Source organism: Epinephelus lanceolatus, chromosome 17, assembly GCF_041903045.1.
Source record: "Epinephelus lanceolatus isolate andai-2023 chromosome 17, ASM4190304v1, whole genome shotgun sequence".
Classification (NCBI taxonomy): Eukaryota; Metazoa; Chordata; class Actinopteri; order Perciformes; family Serranidae; genus Epinephelus; species Epinephelus lanceolatus.
In genome coordinates this window covers 11,902,773-11,925,602 of record NC_135750.1, presented here as the reverse complement: position 1 = coordinate 11,925,602, position 22,830 = coordinate 11,902,773, and the positions used below count along the sequence as shown (strand labels likewise).

Below are 22,830 nucleotides of genomic sequence, written 5' to 3'. Positions count from 1 at the left end.
TGAAGGAAAAAATAAACTCAATTCGCAGTGTTGTACCGATGTTGTTCTGAAAGAGTCTATGTAAATGGTAAATTTCCTGTGAAAGCGGAAGTGCATTTTGAAAGAAGACAATGCATGTAGCAGGCAGAACTTGTGTCCCAGAAAGTCAACAACCAACACACCCAGGGTACCTCGCACATCGTATGTGGACATGGAAAGTCCATGACCAAATGCATATATGTGACGAGGTCGGAGTGAGAATGTGCACCAATTCTCAGTGCAACTGTAGAAAAAAAAAGCCCTAACCGAAAAAACAAATAAATAAAACGTCAAACAGTTTAATAACATTTAGCCAAAACTAAAATGTGTTAGGTTGTGCCCTGCTCTCCCTTATTTAGGCTTCTGCTGGGCAGTTTAACCTATAATGATGCGTCATAATTTATTCATTATTTTAAATTTTGTATTAATAATCTAAGTCTGCAAGGTAGTAATTTAACTTATCAGATGAATGTAGTGGAGTAAAAAGTACAATATAAAGTAGCATAAAATGGAAGTACTCAGGTGAAATACCTCCAAACTGAGTACTTGAGTAAATGTACTTTGTTCATTTCCACTGCTGCACATATAAGCCTGTGCAAATAGCTAAATCAAACTACTTCAGAAATCTAGTCTCGGTATTCAACAAGAGCTCACCTGAGTGAAATGAAGCCATAACCGGTTTTGGGGGTTTCTGTGTGCGCGCGCGTCTGTCTGTCTGTCTGTGTGCGTTCGTGCCAGCCTCGCTCCGCCCCGAAGCAGCGGCAGCAGCGCAGCGTCATCACCGCAGACAAGCGTTCAAAGAAGGAGTCGGCGCTTCAACCAGAGACTCTTCAGTCGTCGTCCGCGGGAGCGAAAACAGGAGCGACTCACGGTGGGGGGAAAAAAACATGGCGAGGTTTTTTTAGCCGGTGAGAAAAAAAGTCGCATGGATTTATCCAACTTTTCCGCCATTGTTGGGATGAAGAAGGACGGCTGAAAACAAGTGAGTTAATCCGGTCCCGGAGGAGTTTTCTGTCAGGACTTTAAAGGAGAAACTACGGTCACATCACGGGCGACTATCTCACCGCTCCCAGAGGTAAACTACCAACTCTACTGAGGCTTTACGCATCAAAGTGTAAACCAGGGTATAAAGAAAACATATGTGTTTATAATTAAGGCTGCCTGCTTGTTTACTTTCATTAAAGGAAAAGAATAAGTAGGCTGCAACATAAAACTCCTGTGGCGAGACACACGATATGCAATAGAAATATGAAAGCAGCAAAACAGCATTATCCAAACATATGGCGAGGTGAAGCGCTGAAACGAGCTGTGGACATGGGTTAGTTGGTCGATATGAATTTAATTAACAACTCTGATGAGTGATTGTTTGTTTTAAAACATTTATCAATCCAGAAATAGCAAACATCCGTTGTTTACAGCTATTAAACGCAAATATTTGCGGCTTTTCTGTGTTTGTATAACTAGAAATTACAAAGAAAGTGAATATATTCAGTCTAAACTCGTAGCTTTGGCTTTTTGGACGCTTTGGTAGCTATTTTCCACATTATTAGATATTCTTTAAAAGAAACAATGATCAATTTATGATGGAATTAACTAACAAATGAGTCACTAGCTTTGGAAATATTCATTAGTGGCTGCCCTGGTCAGTGTAAACACTCACATAGTTTAGTGCCAAGTATCCCTGAAACCTCCCAGACTCCAACACAAACACATAATGTATGTTCAAGGCAGAAAAGCAGGCCAGCGTTAATCCAATATTTGGAGGAGATAAGTGAGAGAATACTTTCTGAATGCTGCTTTTGTCTGCCTGCTGGCTCTTTTATTTCTGCCAACCTACATTCCTAACCTGGAGATCCTCCTATTCCAGTAGCAGTAGTAGTCTACTCTTCCTCCGTCTCTCCTCTCCTCTCCCTCTTCACTCTGCGATGCCATATGTGCTCTCCAAGATAAAAGTTTTTAATCACATGAGCAACATTTTCCAGAGTTGCTGCACAGATGTGTGTGTGTCAGCACGGCTATGTTTAGACAGAAAAACCACACTTTGGATGAGTAGCCGTCATCCAGCCGAGGGTGAGTCTCTGTCTCTCTGGTAAATAAAAATGGGGACCGGACAGTGAATGTTTGTAAAGCAAATGACAACAGAAGCTTAGCTTACGCAGAGCAGTCACATAAACTGGCTTTCATTTGAGCAAACCCCATTTTTGGACTATGCTCTAAATTTAACACCGTTTTATATGGAAAATATGAAATGTATGAGCAAACTGATTGGCTTGTTGAGTAGGTTTGCTCACTTTTCCCATCACACACCACATTAATCTAAGAGTTAATATCTTGGATTCATATCTTGTTCCATTTATATCTTCCTGCTCTGCACAACAGGGCGTAGTAAAGATGATGACTCCTTTATTTTCCTTTCAGATATTACTGATCTCTGTTTATCAGTATGATGTCCCTGACCTGCGTGATTAGTAGGTTGTGGTGTAGAGAACAGTATGTACACTGTGTATGTCTTTTGTTGTGTTGTATCAGATAAAGGAAGTTAAAATGACACGTTACAGGGTTTTTTGTGATTTGAGGTAATAGGGAAGAGCATGTTTGGTGGTTCTGATTTTTAGAGATTGGAGTTGTTGCTGATTTAGCTCAGTATCAGGTTGCTGTGGTTGAGATAGAGCAAGCCTCCAGGAGCAGCACCTGGCTTTAAAACTGATTTGATGTCGTGGGCAAATGTGGAATTTCAATGTCCAGGTCCGTCATGTGATGCCACGGGGCCCAAAAAGACTTTCCTATAACTCAGTGGATGAACCGTTAAAGCGTCACAACACACACGAAATTACTACAAAGTCTTGAAGAGCTGCGAGATCAAATCGTCTTTATCCCCGTTCAAGTTAACAAAATGCTAAACCAGAAGTTAGCCGCTTTGTCGGTGGAAGTCTCTCGTTTGTTTGCTCTGTTGGCTCCACAATTCGGAACATCCAGGTAATTTCATATTGCAGAAGTCAAGCTTATCTGGCTTCATCAACAATGCTTTACAGGAGAAGATTACACACAACAAGTTGTGCCAGTGGTATGAAATGGTAGACACTCCTGGGGCCTTATTTATAAAACAATGCGTAGGATCAATACTAAAAATGTACATACAGGCCATCTGCATTGCCAATTTCCCATCCCCAAAATGTTTGTAACTATGGGTCAAAGTTTGTCCCATCAGGTCTGTTATTATAGATCACAACCTTTGCGTGGGAAGTGTCACGCACCTCTTTCGGGCTTCATTTTGTGTGTGTGTGAAATGTTATAAATGAGAGCTCTAGTCTTGTAAGTGGGCACAACCATCTCTTCCTCTCATCCCACACCCTTTTTTGAAGTGTTGTGAATATTGTGTGGATGGATGAAATGTGATTCAAAACAATACAACACTATATTCAGTATATATTTAATGTTTGTTCCTTATTTTGCCGCTTGTTTTTATCTGCTAGCTTGATGTCTGATAGCATCTGTGTACAAAATCATTACAGCTGCTGCCAGATCTTTATTTACCTGTGATTTGTCTTTCTGAAAAATGCCATGTTAGTGTCCGAAAGTTCAGGAGATATGTATCAGTGACTTTGGGGCGAAAGAAAAATGTGCTGACATTCACTTCTCCTACTGGGATGAGGAGACACAGGATGGGCGCTAGTCTCCTAAAGGGGTGGAGTGGTGGCAAAACACGTGACGCAGGAAATTACTCTAAAGTGAGCCATCTCATTTATCAATGATCTGTGGCTTCATGCGCCACTGAGAAACTTTCATAGCAACTTATCATACATCTAGGACATAGACGTGTTGCGTAACCAGGATTTTACTGTGCTGTATCGTATGATCTATCTTCCATTTTAAATACACGAAAGGTTAGTTTGCATCGCCCAAATGGTCATCCCAAAGTCATTCTGCCGTTTAGACACAGCCAGCACTCTGCATTAACAGCCAACTATGTCTCCACAGCACATGTAAAGTGCTTACTTTTAGACATTTGCTCATGTCCTCCAGCTCAGTGAGCAGGCACAAGCTCCAGTTTCCCACTCAAGGACACTTTGACCGTCGCGGGATGTGCAGTCACCTGTTGATTAAATTAAGCCCGTGACCTTTTTGGATACAGGACATTTCTCTGCCCACTCTGATGTTTTCATCTGATCTAATCTGTGGCACTTACTGGTCCCCTCCTCATTACTATTCCACACAGTCCTGACAGTGGCTGACTAACCGTTTCTAGTGGAGAGGAACAGGGATGAGTAATAACAGTCATCTACATAAGAGATTCCTCCTAATGTGCTCAAGAACACTAATGTCAAAGGCAGGTCAGCTCTTTATTTAATGGATGTGCATGACTTTGGTGAATAGCAGAACACGGGCTGCTTTATGCCGGCCTTACGCCAAACGACTTTTCAAGCAGTTCCACTGTCGCAGACAAATTTCCAATGTCAGAATAAAATCATGACATATTACCTCAGTTGGCTCACACTTCCATGATCTCAGTCATTTGGTTTATGGTGGTCGTAAAACTCAGTCTGAGCTGTCTTAAGTCAGTCTTTGTCTCGTCTAGATGTTCAGACATAATGAAACATGCTGCGCTCTCTCCAGCAGCAAACATGAAGCAGCAAATGGGGTTAGAGAGTAAACATGGAGTCTTGGTTCTCTTAAACTGTGGAAAAGGAGTACAATACATTTATATGCACAGTTATGTTGAGCTACGGTTACAGCTCGACTAGGCCATTTAATTAGACTACTGTCCTTGTCCCAGTATACGAGCACGGAAGGGGAATCAATTTATTTACTGAAGAATGTCCGACTCTGCTATGATGGGTGGCAATATGCCTCCTTTCAGCTTGTTAGTCTAGGACCTTTTTCCCGTTGACCTATTACGTCACAGACTAAATAATTGACAAACACGGGTAGCTAGCAACAAACTGGTATCATGGTGGACAACTTTACAGCTCTGTAAATTTTGTACGTGCTGTACACTCTTTCAGCTGCCACAGCATGAACTGTATCTCCTCCTCCGTTCTAAAATGCACGGCTCTGGATGTAGATTTCACCATGTTGTTACCAGCTCCTTCTTAATGCTATTCAACTGCGGGGTGGAAACTCTTGAGTATGCGCAGAGCACCTTGGCCAGTTTGGGTCTGACTGACTGTATACATGCTGGAGTAATTCGTCTCCCAGTCGCATCATCCAGGTGTGTTAGTTCAACTTTGAGAATTTGATTTTTAGTACGATTTCAGTGAGACTAACATGTTTGCATGTTTTTTAAAAGTCCGCTTTTAGTCAAGTGTTCAGTTAAGCCTGCATCTGATCCACCAACTAACACTTATTATAGTGAGTAACCTTAATTTTTAAAAATGTGTCACCTCTCATACCCACAGTCTCCTTTCCACTAAAATATTGCAGCTAATCAACAGAGCGAGTTGAGGCAACAAAATCCAAACTGTAAAGTTTGTGTGCCGAATTAACAAGAACACTGTCAACATATGACAGCTTTTATCTTGTGTTTCTAGAGTTATACGTTTTTGCAGACACATGAGGAATTGTTAATATGTCATATTTCTGAAAGGGAGTTTGGGGTAACATTTTAGACCAGAAGCAGAATGGGAAATAATCTTAAAAGGAATCCCAATTGAAGTCATGCAAATAGTGACCCTGCAGGATCCCCAGTCTTTGCAGAATCGTATGGTGTGTGACTAAAAACACACATTGTCTTTAGATGTGAGAGGGTGTCAGGCTTTAAAAGTTTTAAGTGTATGATAGGCATCAGTTGCAGACATGAAAAAAAATGTTTTTCTAAAGTGTTGAATGAAGTAGGCTGCAGCTGATTTAAATCTGGCCCTTCAGCAGCCCTCCTCTCATTTCAAGGTCAGTAATTCAGCACACCCCAAATGGGAGACCCAGGGGTGCTGCTAATTATGGGGACATCCCATCAGGTCTGTACTATAACCACATCGCTGTCGCTCAAGTTGACACAGAAATCTGCCCTGTTTAGAGAGACTGTCACACAGTCCCTCATAGTTTGATTTGCAGCCAGCGTTTTCTCAGGTGACGCCTCCTGCCAGACCAGTTTACAGAGGAAATGTGTTTGCCTGGCTGTTAGCCGCCTGAGCTCCTTATCACATCCAACATTAAGTAGGCTCACCGAGAAAGTCTGCAAACAAAACCGGCAATGTGTTTACGTCTGTGATGCAGAACAACAGAAAAATGTCTACAGCTAAGCAGATGGGAAGGCTGCAATAAAAGAATTAATTAAAAAAAAACTTTTGCAGAGCGTGACTGAGCAGGTCAAAAGAGAGGGACGCAAAGAAATATAAAAAGTTTTACAGTTGAGAAAATGTTGTGCCAAAGGAAAGGGCTCTCTGACAACAATGTAAGCATTGGAAACATTCTCACTATAGTGTCCACTTTTTTGGCCGGGACTTTTTTTAGGTGCCTAAAATTTGTTGTGCTGCTGTCCCCCCGTTCACAGCAGTACATTGCTTAGCTTCAGTGGCGGTACTCCTGCCTGTTTTTCCAAACTGCTGGCGAGCAGACCGCCATCTACTGTACTGTAATACACTGAATACACTGACAGTAGATAAGCACCTCATACACCCCAAGTGATAAATTCTGAGCTGTCTCTTTAGTGTACAAGAACGTGCAAACTGTCAGCTTGACTATCAGGAAAGCATCACTGAGATAGTGTGAGCTGTCACTGACTACAGCTGTCATTGGTTAAGAGATAGATTAGTAAACCAGAATGGCTCATTTTCACTTTAGACTTTTTGTAACAAAGATAGCTTCAGGTGTGTATTAGACAGAGCCAGGCCAAACTCATCCTGGACGCATCACCAGGCAGGACGCACACAAATGAAACTGATCGCCTCTTCTGAATACATGCAAGACGACAAACAAGCATATCTTGTTTCCCCAGATCTCAGCGTTTTGAGGTTATATAGCATGTGGTCCAATTATCAGTGTTTGGCACATGTACAGTTGAGACATGGGATGATATGGAGATTTTCTGTCCCGATTATCCTGCCAGAATAACTGCAATTAATGATATTATTCCAATAATCATTAAAAATGCTTCAAAATGACATTAAAACTTACTGGAATACATTCACCCTACATTTTCTTAAGAAACAAGTACTTTTACTGCATCACAGATAGGACATACATGTACATCTTTTTTTGTGAATAAACTTAAGTAAAAAACAAACAATCTGACATCGTAGGCAACTGGACTTGCTTGAGTTTCTTGAGGACGTTTCACCTCTCATCCAAGAAGCTTCTGCAGTTAGACACACTAAAGGGCAAAGAACGACAGACACTGAAGTTCCTGACTCTACAGTCTCGCCCCAAAACTGAAGAAGCCTCTTGGATGAGAGGTGAAACGTCTTTAAGAAGGTCAAGCAAGTCCAGTTGCCTACGGTATAGCACTTAAGATTACCATGGCCTGGATGACTGAGAATCTTCACTAACGTATTACAAAACCAAGCCCGTCAATTCTTGGCATCATATCTTTTGTTATGCAGTATGTGAGTGCTTGATTGAGATGTTTTGCATTTTTGAGGTTGGTGCACAGGCAGCATGTTTTTGCAGAGTGTCTTGAATTGTTGGTTCCCCAGCAGTCTCTTTGGATGTTGCTTGACATGACATTCGTAATGACGATGATAATGGAAGTTCACCATAATCAACTTATCGAGAGTGTTTGTCATCATGATCTGCAACAAAATCATATATTGTCCCACGCCTAGTTTACATGCTGTACTGACTTGCTTCCTGCTTGTGTACACTCATCTCTCCTCTCTTACTCCATCCATTAACTTCTCATCTGGCCTCACAGAGAGTACAGGGATCCTCTGACAGATGTCACTTTGTAATTTCCAGACCAACTGTATCAGTTCTGTAGTTAAACCACAGCAGCACAGTAAAATCAGACTACACAAAAGAAATCCGAAGCTCTTTAATGATTGTTCCTGCAGGTTTCACCTGATCCCCTAAAGAGAGCCAGGGCTGAAATTACAGGCTTTGCTTCTTTCTTATATATATCACCAATAATTCATTTAATGAGTCTAAACACAAATGTGTATTTTCCAAAGTCAGCTGCTGTTAAAGTGCTTGGCTGCCACTGTTTTCCGAGATCCATTAAAACCAGCTTACAGGGATATACTGCTGCATGGACACAACTAATCCATAATGTTACAGTCAGTTTGCCGACAGCAGTAGCTTCTGACTGTGGCAAATACATCAGTGGGTTTAAAGTCTTTAAAGACATTAATGGGAAGATATAAACTGACACCAGTATTGCCTATAATGGCACACAGACAGCCTTTATGTAAGTGGTGTCTCGCATGCATTCAGCAAACTGAGCAAAATAAAGTTTCAGACTATTTTAAGTGCATTTAGGCAGCGTAAGGACATGATGCATAGTTGTTGTGCTGGCTCTGCACGCGAAGAGGTGACTCTGCTTAAAATTCAGGATGTAACACTTTTTGTGGGTGGACATCTTCAGCCCACAGACTCTGCCAGCCAGGCCAGCGCTGCGTCTGTCATGTTTCAGTCATCTTCACCTAAATCTGATTTTTGACAAGTGAAACAAACACGTGCTCGGTTAGACTGAGATTTAACAGCTGGAGAGCATTCCACGATTTGGCCGTTAAAAAAAATGAATTGCTGGAAAACTCCCACTTGTTAGTGTTCTTTTTTTAACGCCAGAAGAACACAGTGTTTTTTTTTTTTCAGTGTTCAGTCACTTTCCAGTACACTACCAGAATGAGTAAAAACGAAACATACCTGCGCAGTGGATTAGCTCGGGGGTAGGAACATTTGATGAGGGAAAACAGACTGTAGAGGTGTTGGAGACGGTGTGACACAAAAATGATGATGAGGATGATGTGAAGAAATTAACGACCATGTGTGTTTATGGTGCAGATAATTCAGTCTCCTGGCAGACCGCAAATTTGCAGAATTCGTTTCTGCTGGAGGAACGTAGCTGTCACTTCGCATGCAACAATTGTCACCAGTTCTGCTTTTGTAGCCACTGATATCCGTCCACACTGGGAACCTGTTCCTGAAATTAGATTTTGGCACTGCTCAAGAAGAGCAATACAACATCTCATGTGCATTAGGGCGGCAACTTATGGTTATGCTCAGTGTCAGTTATGCTGTGGATTATTTTCTTGATTCATTGATTAGTTGTTTGGTCTATAAAATGTCTGAAAATGCTAAAAAAAAAAAAATTACAATCAGTGGTTCCAGAGCCCACGATGACCATCTCAAATGTCTTGATTTGTCCACAACTCAAAGATATTCAGTTTACTGTCATAGAGGAGTAAAATAAAGAGAACATGTTCACATTTAAAAAGCTAGAATCAGATGATTTTGCCTTTGTATTCTAAAAGAATCAAATTAGTTGGTGATTAATTTAGTAGGTGACAACTAAACAATTAATTGTGCATCATTTTTATCAATTGTTTTTGTCTATGAAATGTCAGAAAATAAAAAAATGCCAGTCTCAGTTTAGCGGAGTCCAAGGTGATGTCTTCAAATGTCTTGTTTTGTCTGACCAAAAGTGCAAATCCCACAGTCAGTTTAATGTTAAACCTGCAGTCTGGTGTGAGTAACAGATTAGTTGATCAATAGAAAACTAATTTGCAGCTATTTTGCTAACAGATTGTCATTTTTTTTAAGCATAAATGCGAATAAGTGCTGTCTTGTGTGCTCTAATGTGCATATTTGTTGGTTTTATAAATGCTTTATGATATTAAGACAAATATTTGGGGATTTTGGACTGCTGGTCACACAAAACAAGACATGGAAGGATGTCTTGAGATGCAGAAAGTTGTGATGGACAAGCTCATGGTTCGTTAAATTCCCGTAGTGGAAAAAACGCCTAGTGACATTACGCCCGGTGCATAATTTGGCACTCCTTGGGCTTAACAAATTAGGCTGGTGGTTTTGTCTCTCCTTTCTGTAAACTGTCGGGCAGAGATGACAATGAGACGGGTTGCTGAGGCAGCCCCCAGTGCTTGTGCAACAGGATATGACTGTTTGGAGTTTGGTGACATGTGAATGGTTGACTCTACACACACAAATGCACCAGGATACAGTTACAAGGGAAGTAGTTTTTCATCCAACAATTTCCCAAGAGAAGCACCTCTGTGAAAAGCATTTAAGTCATGTGACAAAGAAATTTCGAGTGTTTACAGTGAAATAATCAATGAAAGAAATCATGGTTAAATATATACAGAAATAATACATCAGTTTTCTGTTACCACTGTCTCCACTCTTCCTCTCTCCTCCCCATACCCTCTTCCTGCCTCGAGTCCCAGAGGATGTGTAACTTTTTAACAGCTGTATAATAATAATCCAGACCTGATGTTGCACAGGAGCCCATCAGACTTCCTTTATTTCTTCCCAACGGCTCTTGAATTTTAGTTCTTTTGGGTTGTTTGAGGTCAGGTTATCCAAGGCTTCATCATCTCTCTCCTTTATTTAATTACACCCTAACCTAATACACCTAGAAAAATTACAATCTGATAATCGTAATTTGATTTTGATCTCAAACACAGTAGGACAAACACAATGTGATAGACTCGAGCTGCACCATACAGACAGTTCAGCATCCTGTTTTGAAATGTGGTCATGTGTGCAGCTCGTTGTCATGTCAGAAGAAGGAAGTGTACCCGGTGAGTTGGGTGTGGCTGAGTCAGCACCCGCTCATTGTTGTGACATTTATACGTTATGATCAGGGAAAACCGAGCTGACACTAATTGAGATGTTTCACGTTCCCTCTCCTTTGAATTTCAAACAAACTCAGTCCAACCTGTAAATTATGAATGCTTATCTGTCTCTCTGTTTGCGTAAAGCAAGCACTTCACCTATGTACATTTATCTTGGGAGTTGTCAAAAGCATTTGCCTTCCTAACAGCATTAGCATTAGTTGCATTATCAATGTAAACAAAGCCACTGCGTCTGTGTGTTCTTTTCCCCACTGACATACACTTCCTTGACTGCCTCGCCTTATCTTACAGGCAATCTGTTTGTGTGTTCTTGTGGTCTTGTTTTTTTTTAATGTGTACTCAATAATTCTCTGAGACTGTCTGTCTCTGGTGATTTCTTTTCCTTCCTGTAATAACCGCTGTCATTAGTTGCATTTTGCCGTTTTCCACTGAAAGGCTGAACGACCACATCACCCACAGCTGCAGCGAGGCTTTTTGTCAGGCCACTTACATGCATATAATTCCGTGTCGGACAAAAGTAAAGGCTGAGGTGTTTTCTTTTTCAACTCTTGGTAGTTGCTTTATCATCTCCAAAAAGCACACAGTAAGGGCTCATTTATGCTCAACGCTAGATACAGAGATGGATGGAGCCGTCTGTCTGTACTCTGTGTTCATTTTGTGCACGTTTTCTGAAAGCTTACAGACGAAACGGAGCTGTACCACTGGAGAATGTGTAACAGATGAAGTGAGATATGATACTAGGAAACGACAAAGAAATCTGAATAATGTTGGAATAGAACAAATTAGTAATATAGTGAAAATAATTCTCTATCCACATGTTGGGATGTATGAAGATAATGGTAGCACAGGAAAACCCATTAAATATAGGCGATAGACTGCTGTCTCATTCCCAGTGGACCGGAGCTCTGTACATGGCTCCGCAGAGGACACGAATGCTTTTCAGTTTTTAAAATGTCATGTTTAATGTCACACATAGGCTGGGAAACAGGTTGGTAAACAGTAGGAAGCAGCATGGTGGCTAAATAAAATGTTATGGTGCAGACTAACCTGAATTCTGTTAAGTGCTGCTTGTACGGAGACGGACTTTATTTTGTGGCAGCAAGTTATTGTATTGTGCAGGGAAAGGGGTGAAAGCATGTCCACCTGAGTTTCATATTTCCATCACTGCTGATCAGAGCTGGAGCTGATAAATACCTGACATGACAAAAGGAACCTCCTCTTATTCACCTGTACATGTCTTAAACCAGCACTAATCAATAGTATTTCAGTATCAGTGCAACAAATGAGAAGGTGTAATGGGAAAAGGGTTGTTTGTTGTGACAAACTCAAGAGAATTATCTCCAGAATCTGCAGTTCCCCTCAGCTCTGCTCAGCTCTATGGACCATTTATGCATCTTTTAGCTGTTTGGGTTTCTGACCTGTAACTTTACTGTTCTAGTGCATTCTCTGCTTTTATCATCCCATCTCCAGCCTCATCAAACTTCTGTTTTCCTCACAAACACTTGCCCTAGTCCAGTCAGTGATGCCTCCCTACGACAACAGGTTCATGAATTATTAAAGGTGACATGACAACATTGTGTGTTTGGTGATGTTGCGTGAATCTATTTTGAAGTTGTATGCCTTTTTCTAATAGGCCTATCTCACTGCACCCCTTTCCCCTTGTAGCCAATCGGCATGTACACAAACATGTCCTCACACACACACACTCACACACACACACACACACACACACACACACACACACACACACACACTGAACCCTCATGCCAAATTTCAGCCTCCTAGGGCACAAACTGTGGCTGCTAAAGAATGAGGAAATTTTTGTGGACAGAGCAATCTATACCCACTGTACGCTACCTGCACAGCAGCAGATGACAGACTGACAAAGTTAGCGTCTACCTGGTGAACATAATGGAGCACTTAGCAGCTGAATATCCACATATTTTTCACAGGGGCTGGTAGAGTCCAGAGCAGAGCTAGAAAAAGAGTCAATATTGGACTTACATTTGCCAGGTGGCCAGACACATGACTCCAAATGAACGATAATGTTGCTTCATATTTGCTGTAGTTTATTCTAAGCAGCTGCACTGGGACATTCTGTTATATCCCATATCATGACCTATAGAAGCTGGTTGTACTTTATAAATGGATGGGATTGTGCTGTAGGTTATTTAATACTGTCAAAAGGTGAATATTTACAGGGTTTAACTCGAATGCCGTTGCATTCATGGATGTAATGCTGCCTGCAGGGTATGGTCATGACTAATGTTGCAGCCTGAGATACAGTATTTACACAATGTCTTCTTTGCTCATGAGGTCGCACTGTGAGTCACGTGTTTCAGGATTAAACGTGGCATGTTTTATGTAATGCATAAAGAGCAACAGTGTTTGTCTCTCTCACTCACTCACTCACACACACACACACACACACACACACACACACACACACACACACACACACCTTAAAGTGTAGATTATGTTGAGTGTGAGTGGATGAGTCACGCCATAGAGAGAGGTGACCTTTAGCTTGCAGAGTCGGAGTGACAAGTATTTGTTGATAATTAGAAATTCCATTCTATTTTAAGTGTGTGTGTGTCGGTGTGTGTGTGTGTGTGTGTGTGTGCTGGGATTACTGTCAGCTGATGAAAGTCTCTTTGTTCCACCACCATTTATTATAACATTGTTTTCACTTCACAGACTTGTCATTTAATCAGACATTTGTTACTTTAACAAGACATTTTTTTTGGCTACATCATCCACCCAGGTTTGAGCCATCGTGAATCTCTCAAGTCCTAAATGCTGCTGAAGTGTCACGGAGCAAAACGCACAACCTGCTGTAGGCACACTAAGGCCCAATCTCAATACACTGCTTGCCCCCACCGCTCAGCTCTAACCCCTCCATCTCCACGATCACGTCTAGGGTGTCCAGACTCTCTCGTGGCTCTTCAAACTGAGGTTTTTCAGAAGCACACTGCAAACCAAAAATCACTTGCAAGATGGCTGCACGACAAAAGAAGCCCACAAATGTATTTTCTTTGTTATTAAGGATGACGACAATAACCATCTTAGTTTAATGTCATTTCAATGTCATTTTCAGGGTGTCTACAGGTCCTTAAAAAGTTTTAAATTGTCTTAAATTCAGATTCAATAGGTCTTAAATATTTATATATATACAGACCCAATGACTGTTTGCAATTATTTGACAGACTGAAGAATTGCGATGATAAATAGCATTCATGACAGCGAAGACATTTTGTTTTCATTTTAAATTAAGCACATTAAACTTAAACTCACCCAGTTGTTGTCATTTTTCCTTACTGTTCATTTTGAACAGACATCAGTGTGTTTACTGGGAAAGAGAACTTGAAAAGGGTGGTATTGAAAGGGTCTTAAAAAGTCAATTTAAGTTGGTTATATCTGAAGACACCCTAATTTGGCTCTTATCTTATAACAAGCATTACAAAAGACCTGTTATTTCCACGTTGCATTCCCCCCTTTGATGGCATATGACACCTGAAATTTAACTTAAGCCAGTGTCAAAGTTGCTGCACTTGTTTCCGCTCCTCTAGTATCAGTGCAGACTGGCAGGGTAGGAACACAGGTTGCTAACTAACCAACCAGTTGCCTGGTAATGAAGCAGTGTGCCTTTTTTATTTGATGACTTGTTTGATCAATTAACAGCATGAAAATTAATTTGTGAACAAATCGCAATTGTCTTGACAACTGCAAAACCACCAATGATGTGTCAGGGTCTTGAACGGTTGTCCCATCTCATAGAGGAAGACTTTATCCACTACCCCTTATAACTTTGTTTTGAAGGGACAGGTGTAGGGATAGACCGATATGGATTTTTTAGGGACGATGCCAATACCGATTTTTTTCCATCACCCTTAGCCGATGACCGATTATGGACTGCCGATTTTCTTGAGCCGATATTTGGGGCCGATACTGCTTTTGCTCCCTCAATTTACATAAAAAAAAAATGACACAATGATAACAAATATTACAGGTCTCAAGTTTAAAATAAGAAACATTTATTGAACAGTAAAAAATACTAAAACAAGATGGAAAGTTGAGGTAGAACAGGTAGAATATTTAATATTATACATTCAAATAAAAAAAAGAGTTCAGTGCTCTTAAATCTTCCAGTAATGTCTTTATAAAATAAACAAATATTTAAGCTGAAGCATAAATAAAACAACAACTACTGTACACAGTAGGATTCAACAGCTTTGTTCAACTTAACCACATACTTTCAAATGAAAAAAAGTGCCAGGGAAAAAGAAATCCACGAACCCACGTGCGTATCGGCCGATGCCAATACAAGTAAAAAACTCAAATATCGGCCCAATGTATCGGTCGGCCGATGTATCGGTCTATCCTTAGACAGGTGGCACAAGAAAACAGGGAAAAATATTAAATGGGATTGGGCCCAAGTCATCGCTAACCTGCCCTCTGCCATCAAACAAAGCAACTGAATATCTGCGTATCTAACATTCAGGAAAAAAGACATACTGTAGTTATTAAACAAACATGATTATATAACAACATGTTCAACCAGACTTTTGTGTTTGCATCTGACTAAAAAGACTTAAACGACCAGTTTTTAAAAGCCAACAGACTCATCAGTCAAGCCCACGTGTCTGTGACTAACTCTCAGAGCTCCAGTGGGACCTTTAGCCCTTTGTGAATACTGGTGTTGACTGTCGATATTTGGTGGGCAGACTCCAGCTCAGACGGCACCTCTCTCAGTTTCAGCCCTCAGGCTATTTATGGCGCTCTCTATTCACACCATGTCGCTATAAGGCCCACAGTCTCACATGCGGTAACATCCTCTTATATTCCTCAGACCTGGGTGAAGTACAGCACAAAAACATCTCTGGTAGTTATAATCTACACAGGTGCAGGATGGAGTGTGTGAGCACAATAAAAATGCTTTACATGATGCAAAGAGACAGGAAATAAGTTAAAACAGAGATAGATGCCAATCATGTTTTGTCTTCTAGTTATAACATACCTTTCAAAATCAAAGTATTGGTGAACTAGACTCATAAAACATCTTGTGTAGGCTTTCCTAATCGATGGGATATGCAATATAAGGACTGTGCTTTGTTTGTGTAACCAGAGATCCCTCTGTATATATTCGCTCCGCTGTGGAATTCAAGAAGTAGTACATGAGAGAAGTGGATCAAGTAAAACATGGCTGAAAGATACACTCTCTGGTTTTGTCGTCGTGCCCTATAGCTGGGAGGGAAATGGAAATTGGAAGCTGTTGCAATTCAGAGCCAAGTCTTGACACCCCAGAGCTGGTTAGGATTTTATATCAGGTCAAAGCACCCACAGATAAATGGTTAAACCATAACGCTGCAAACGCTCTGCCTTCATGTTCAGCCTTTATCATTCGTCAACTCCTTTTTGTGCTCCTCTCTGATTGGTCGGACATCCCTCTTTCTGCAGTCTAACCCTCTCTGCCAGTTGTGAACTTTGTCCAGTGACCTGATGGGGCCTCAGTTGGGACCACTTGTTGGCTGTGCTGCCTCTTTATCTGCTGTCTCACACACACACACACACACACACCCACACACACACACACACACAGAACATTCAGCAACGTGAGCCTATATCGGCTTCACATGCTCTGCCCTGGTGACCTGTTTCACACTTGCTGTGCATCCCTTTTCACACACGGCATTGGGGAGTGACTGAGCCACTTCTCTAAATCTTCAACTATCAGAAAACAAGGTTGTGTTAATCAGTGCTGCTTTAGTAGTTGTGATTTCAGCTGGGAACAGAAATGGCAGTCAACCTGAATATTAGACCTATTTCCAGCTTAGACTTGCTGTGTTTATCTGATACATTTATCCACAGCGGTTATAGAGGCCCTGTGGCAGTGAGAGGATCCAGAGATCATGTGAAATGTCAACAAAGCTCACACACCTGTGGCATTTCTTTCTTTTTACCAATTTATTTTTAATTCTTTGTGGCAGGTACTGAAGGACATGATGGAGAAAGACTAGAAGAGAAAGCCTAGTCATTATGAGGGAGTGCCTGAATTATATCCTAACAGATGCTGGATTTCTTTTTGTGATGTATTGGCTGTGTTTTTTTCTTAATGTGTTCTTTATTTATTTAAGATTGTTTATTTGTTTTCAGTTGTACAAATATGTTAAATTCAGATAATAGCAAACACAAGCAATATCACAAATGAGCAAAAAGGGAAAAAATGAATCAATAATGTACAAAGGATTAAAAATGTTGTGTAGGAAGTCAATATAAAAAGATTAGCTGATTGGCTGCAGGTCTGAAAGCTACATCTAAGTAGATTTAAGTATAGGAGGAACACATAAACCTCAGTTTTCCTACCTCAGACCTCAGAGTTTCTCTAGTTTGACATGCTGTGTGACGTGTCTTAAACATCAACATGTGACTGGGAGGTTCAGGGTTTTTCCACTTTAGGAGAACTAGCCTGCATGCTAATGACATTATAAAAGCTGCAGTCTCGTAATTAGCTCATTTTTAAAAGACTAATTCACCTGCAGAATGTCTATTTGTATACCACTTATTCTACTACTGTGTGTTACATTAAAATTTGTGAAGAAAAATTTTGTTGCATGCCTCCACAGTGAACAGAGAATCCCAAAAAAGGTGAACATTCTTCGTGAATCAAACAGGTATCACATTTAACAAGAGCAAAACTATATCAAAACATCTGTTTACAACCTCTCCACAACTCGTGCAGTATAATCCAAGTCTCATTTCTCCGGTCGTATGCTCAGCACTTCCCAAACACATGTATTTTTGCTAAAACATTAAGATTTAAAACAGTTATGCAAAGTGTTTGCCTTGAGCGTGCCTGAGCAGGCGCATGCGTATGAGCTCCACTTGAGCAAAGGGCAAACACGCACGCCTGCACAGGGACACCGCTCAGCTGTGCGTAAGACTGTTTATATGGAAGTGTTTTAAATCATTAAGGTCTGAACAAAAATACACGTGTTTGGGGAAAAATTGAGCATACGACTGGACAAATGAGACTTGGATTTCACTGTGAGAGTTTGAGGCATGCGTTTACTTCCCGAATTCAAGGTAACACGCAGTGAGCTGTTGTTGTACAAATGGTCATTTTGCAGTTGAAGTATTCCCTCAAGAGACTGTCCTTTAGTAGGATGCCAAATATCGTGATTTGTTCCTTTTTTAAGGAGCTGTGACCATCTTACATGCTTAGTGGGACATATTACCATTGAAAAATAAACCTGTCAGTGTCCTTCAGTGGACAAACTGGTGGCAGTGCGTTTCAAAATTATCTCCGTCTTAGTTTGGCTTCTCTGTTCTGCATTTTCTCACATTTTTTTTATTTCAACTATGTTGTGAAAGAAGTGATCCACAGCTGTTAACAGAGGGTTAATGCTACAGCCACTATGTCAGAATGACCCCCGTGACATTGACTTGTCATCTAAAACTGAGAAGTAGAAGCCAGGAATTAAAGGTGTAAAGTTTCTGAACAAGTCAAACACACACTTAAGTCTGAGAAGTGCTTTTCTTTTGTTGAGGACGAAGCACAAACAGAGAGTGAACTCCAGCGCACACACAGTATTTAGATAAGAGTCATTGAGTGCATTCAGAAACTAAAGGGACATTCCATTGTTGATTAACTCTCCTTCTCACATTTCCTTTAACATTTTTGGATAATCTTTAAGTGAACATTTCAGATGGTGTGTACGTTAGCGCAGCCTAGTGAAAGGTGATATGAGCTCATTATCTGCTGACCCCTCATATCTAACCTGGAGAACCAGTGGTTTAATGATTAACAGAACCCAGTGCTGTGTGTGAAGGGAGCTTTCCACATCAGCCTCTTTGGCGAAAGCTAAATTATAGTTGTTGTTTAGTCACTCGCTGATTTATCTGGTGATTATTTTAGATCCTGCTTGTTTTATTAACTTCTTGTTGGTGCTATTAGTCATTTTTGTTTTGCAGTTCCTTCACAGCTGTCAGTAGCGTGGCAAAAAAATCAGTTTATGCAACATCTAAACAGGACCTTCATGACTTTACAGTTGCCTTGTTTTCCAACAGTAATGTTTGCGCTATCAGCTAAAGCACACTTCCAAATAATCGGGGTGTTGTTCTAGAGAAGTATCAGAGTAAACAGCACAGAACTGTCATGATGCCGGTCTGGTTGAATATTGATGCCCGTCAGTTCCATGATAGATGTGGAGCGCAGCAGACGTGCATGCAGCAACATGCCTACCTGAGTAAGGCTGCATTCACACTGAATCATGTGTTCCTGCAATTAGCCGCGGGGTTTGTGCAGCAGTGTGGGAGTGTCACTTAAATGGCCCATATGTGGAAGAGTGGAGGGTGGAGACCGACTATAGAAAGCCAATCTCCCCATCTCAGCAGTATTTGTCTTCAGTTAGTTTGTTTATGTTGGCTTAAAAGATCTGTAGCATTCCTTTTCATTATCATAACGGTAGTATCTTTGCTGCCACAGATGACACACATGCACGCAGACCTGTCACGAAGCCTACTTCCGGTGTACATATGTATCATTGTCAATTTAAGACCATTTTATGCCACTGATGTAATGTTATGATAGGAAAATACTGCAAATACACCCTTTAAAAGAGCAAGAACTAAAAGGTCAGTAATGTATAAATAAATGTTTGTGTCTGTGTGAAAGAGACGAGCCTTGCTCACAGTGAAACTCCGACAGGGAGCGCACAAGAGGACAGAAGCAGCACGATTCTGGCATCATGTTGGCTAAAATGTTGGGAACATTCTCATGTAAGCAAACACTTATAAACACAAAGGCAGTTGTGCAATATATGGACGTTACTTAGATGATTTTTGCTGGCCTCGATATGTCGATAACATAATTATCGTTCGTGCAAGGGCCATTACCAAGGAGTATTGGACCTTCTCCAGTCAAACGATAAGTGTATTTGATCCTTTTTTTTTTTTTTTTTTTGTACCCAGATCTAGATTAAAATGACTGTTATACACTGTGAGCTGTGATGTGGTAAAGTCAAGCACTGTGTATTTGATGGAGGTGGCAGTTCAGTGTGCCTAGTATGGGTATACCACACGCCTGTGGCAACTGAATACTTCCATTCACATGATGGGTATTGGATGAAGTACTCTGTTGGTATCAGTACTGGTATTGTAATGTTTTAACCCGTACCCAGCCCTTGAGCGTGCACACAAAAACAAAGCAAGTGCTCTCCTTTGTGAGTTAGTGCACACAAGCTCTTTATACTTTGGTTTTCATTTTAATCAGTATAATATTTAACAATTGAGAGAAACTTTGTTACATGTTCCTGTGGACTGCAGGCGTCTTCTGGTCTGATCGCCGGTTACATTTTTGGCCACTGCAGCGTAACGAACAGAAGTCGATTCTGTTTCAACATTTTGCCACAGGTTGCTGTTTGTGTTTTTTGTTGTTTCATCCCCTGTAGCCTCTCAGCCTGGCATTTTGCCGCAACGCCTGATTTGGTGTGAATGCAGCCTATGAGAAGCTCAGACATCAGGAGCCCTAAGTCTGAGGGGTTAAAGCAACACAAATGTCTTTAAACTAATGAAAATCCCTGCAAAACAACTATTAATGCCGCCTCTGGTGTCTGTGGTGGGAAGAACATCTGAGACTCTTTCTGGGTCTTTAAATAAAAGCAGTAGCCCCTCATGGTGTGAATGTCTGCAGCGTAGGGTCAGAGTCTGTTTCCTCTCCTGAATGTTGCTCTTGTGCAGACCATGAGGTCATATTGTCTTTATTCCACCTGTGTCTGTTCGTGCTTAGCTGCCAGTCAGGATATTTACATGCTCCATTCGAGTTTCTGCTGTAATCGAATTCCTTTGATATCATGTAAATGAGAAATCCGGTTTCTATAGTTGGGATGGAGGAGTGGAGAAACCTGTTGGAGTGAAAAACGCCCATTTTAAATCTTCACAGTCCGAGGGGACGTCTTCAGATGTCTCTCTTGTCTGACTAACTGTCCAGAATCCCAAAGATATTCAGTTTACTGTCATGTATGACAAAAGAAAGCATTAAGTCCTCACATTGAGACACATTTGAGAAGCTGAAACCGAGAAAGGTTTTAGATTTTTGCTTGAAAAATGAAAATTCAGTTCACTTGTCAAAGTAATTTCAGATTAATTTCCTGTCAACTGACCAATCATTGCAGCTCTACTGTGTATGGACTTTACATGTGCAGCGCCGCACAGCTACTTCTTGCAGCTTAACTGTGGTAGCGCGCTGAGATCAGGGTTGAGCCTCACTGCTTGATTGTAGCGGGTAACGGTGATTGATGATAATGAAATCGTGATCTAGACAAGTAGATATCGTTATTTTTGATCAGCTCACTTGATCTCTGATGTTCAGGGCCCATTTTCTCTCACGCCTCTCTACATATTTGCATTATAAAATGTTTTGATAACAGACTGGTTTTTTGAGTTCTTCTTATTGTGGATATTTATCTTGCCACGTTCCTCGAGCCACACTCCTGTCAGCTTGTTGACACACAGGTCGTTTTATCTGTTTTCAGGTTGGACCTTTTAAAGCTTCCCTCCCTCTCGCGTTCCTCCCTGCCTGATCCTGTTTGCCTCATTGGCTGCTGTTCCCCAGAGGGCGGGGCTAAGTATGGGGTAAGAGAGCCGAGAGACGACACCAAGACGACACAAGCTGAGGAGGCCCTCTAACCTGCACAGGTGAGACGTGCACACACACCTTCAGAAACACATGCAGCATATGGTTATGTGACTTATTAGAGGGAGTTAAAGGTCCGGTGTGCAGGATTTAAGGGGATATAACAGCAGAAATGGAATATGATAGACTAAGTCTGTTTTCTTTGGTTTGTAACTATGTGAAAATAAGGATCGTTGTGTTTTGATTACCTTAGAAGGAGCTGTGTATATCTAGGGAGCAGGTACTTCTAAACAGAGATCGCCACGTTGCACTGCGACGTTTCTACCATATCACAGATTGTGCAAACCAAGCAGTGGCTCCAAGTAGGGCCATTCATGTTTTGGCGCCAGCCACTGTACTTAGCAGCCCCTCCAAGATAATGTAAAACTGCTTTATTCTGTGTTTTTATCCGTTGAAATCACCAGGTCTGTTTGTTTTAGAGAGGAAGAGACCTCTGCGGATAATTCAGCTCCTATTAAAACCTCCTGAATGATGAACACTGAGGGAACTCTAACCAGGAGAAGTTTCAGCTGGTTGCAGTCTGCTATCCTCATGGCTAGAAGCCACTGAATCCCCTAGATCTAACACACCGTTCCTTTAAAAACACCTTCAAGTCTGCATATTTTTTTGATATTTGTAATGTGCACTTAAAAGTGCTACTACTTATCAGTAAGTCTTGACAAGATTCAATTTGTGTGATCAAATTCAGAACAGTGTGTTCAAGACATCTTGTACTAACCATGGACATTAAGGATAGACCGATATGGATTTTTTAGGGCCGATGCCGATACCGATTTTTTTCCATCACCCTTAGCCGATGACCGATTATGGACTGCCGATTTTCTTGAGCCGATATTTGGGGCCGATACTGCTTTTGCTCCCTCAATTTACATAAAAAAAAAATGACACAATGATAACAAATATTACAGGTCTCAAGTTTAAAATAAGAAACATTTATTGAACAGTAAAAAATACTGAAAGAAGATGGAAAGTTGAGGTAGAACAGGTAGAATATTATTATTATTATTATTATTATTATACATTCAAATAAAAAAAAAGAGTTCAGTGCTCTTAAATCTTCCAGTAATGTCTTTATAAAAATAAACAAATATTTAAGCTGAAGCATAAATAAAACAACAACTACTGTACACAGTAGGATTCAACAGCTTTGTTCAAATTAACCACATACTTTCAACTGAAAAAAAGTGCCAGGGAAAAATAAATCTGCGAAGCCACGCGCGTATCGGCCGATGCTGATACAAGTAAAAAACTCAAATATCGGCCCGATGTATCGGCCGGCCGATGTATTGGTCTATCCTTAATGGACGTACTAGGGCATTGCATACGCTGCTCAGTGGGTGGAGCCAGTGGGAGAAACACTACTGTGCAGATTCA

At 40.9% G+C, this 22,830-nt stretch overlaps 1 protein-coding gene across 1 annotated transcript in view; it reads left to right on the top strand.

The window, feature by feature from the left end:
• Nucleotides 1-808: 808 nt before the first annotated feature.
• The window catches only part of b3gnt2b (UDP-GlcNAc:betaGal beta-1,3-N-acetylglucosaminyltransferase 2b), a 35,719-nt gene continuing 13,697 nt past the window's right edge, over nucleotides 809-22,830 (top strand). Inside the window, exons 1-2 of the mRNA XM_033613703.2 lie at nucleotides 809-1,093; nucleotides 21,296-21,458. The gene's annotated coding sequence lies outside the window, so the exon portion shown is untranslated. The remainder of the gene's footprint in view (nucleotides 1,094-21,295; nucleotides 21,459-22,830) is intronic.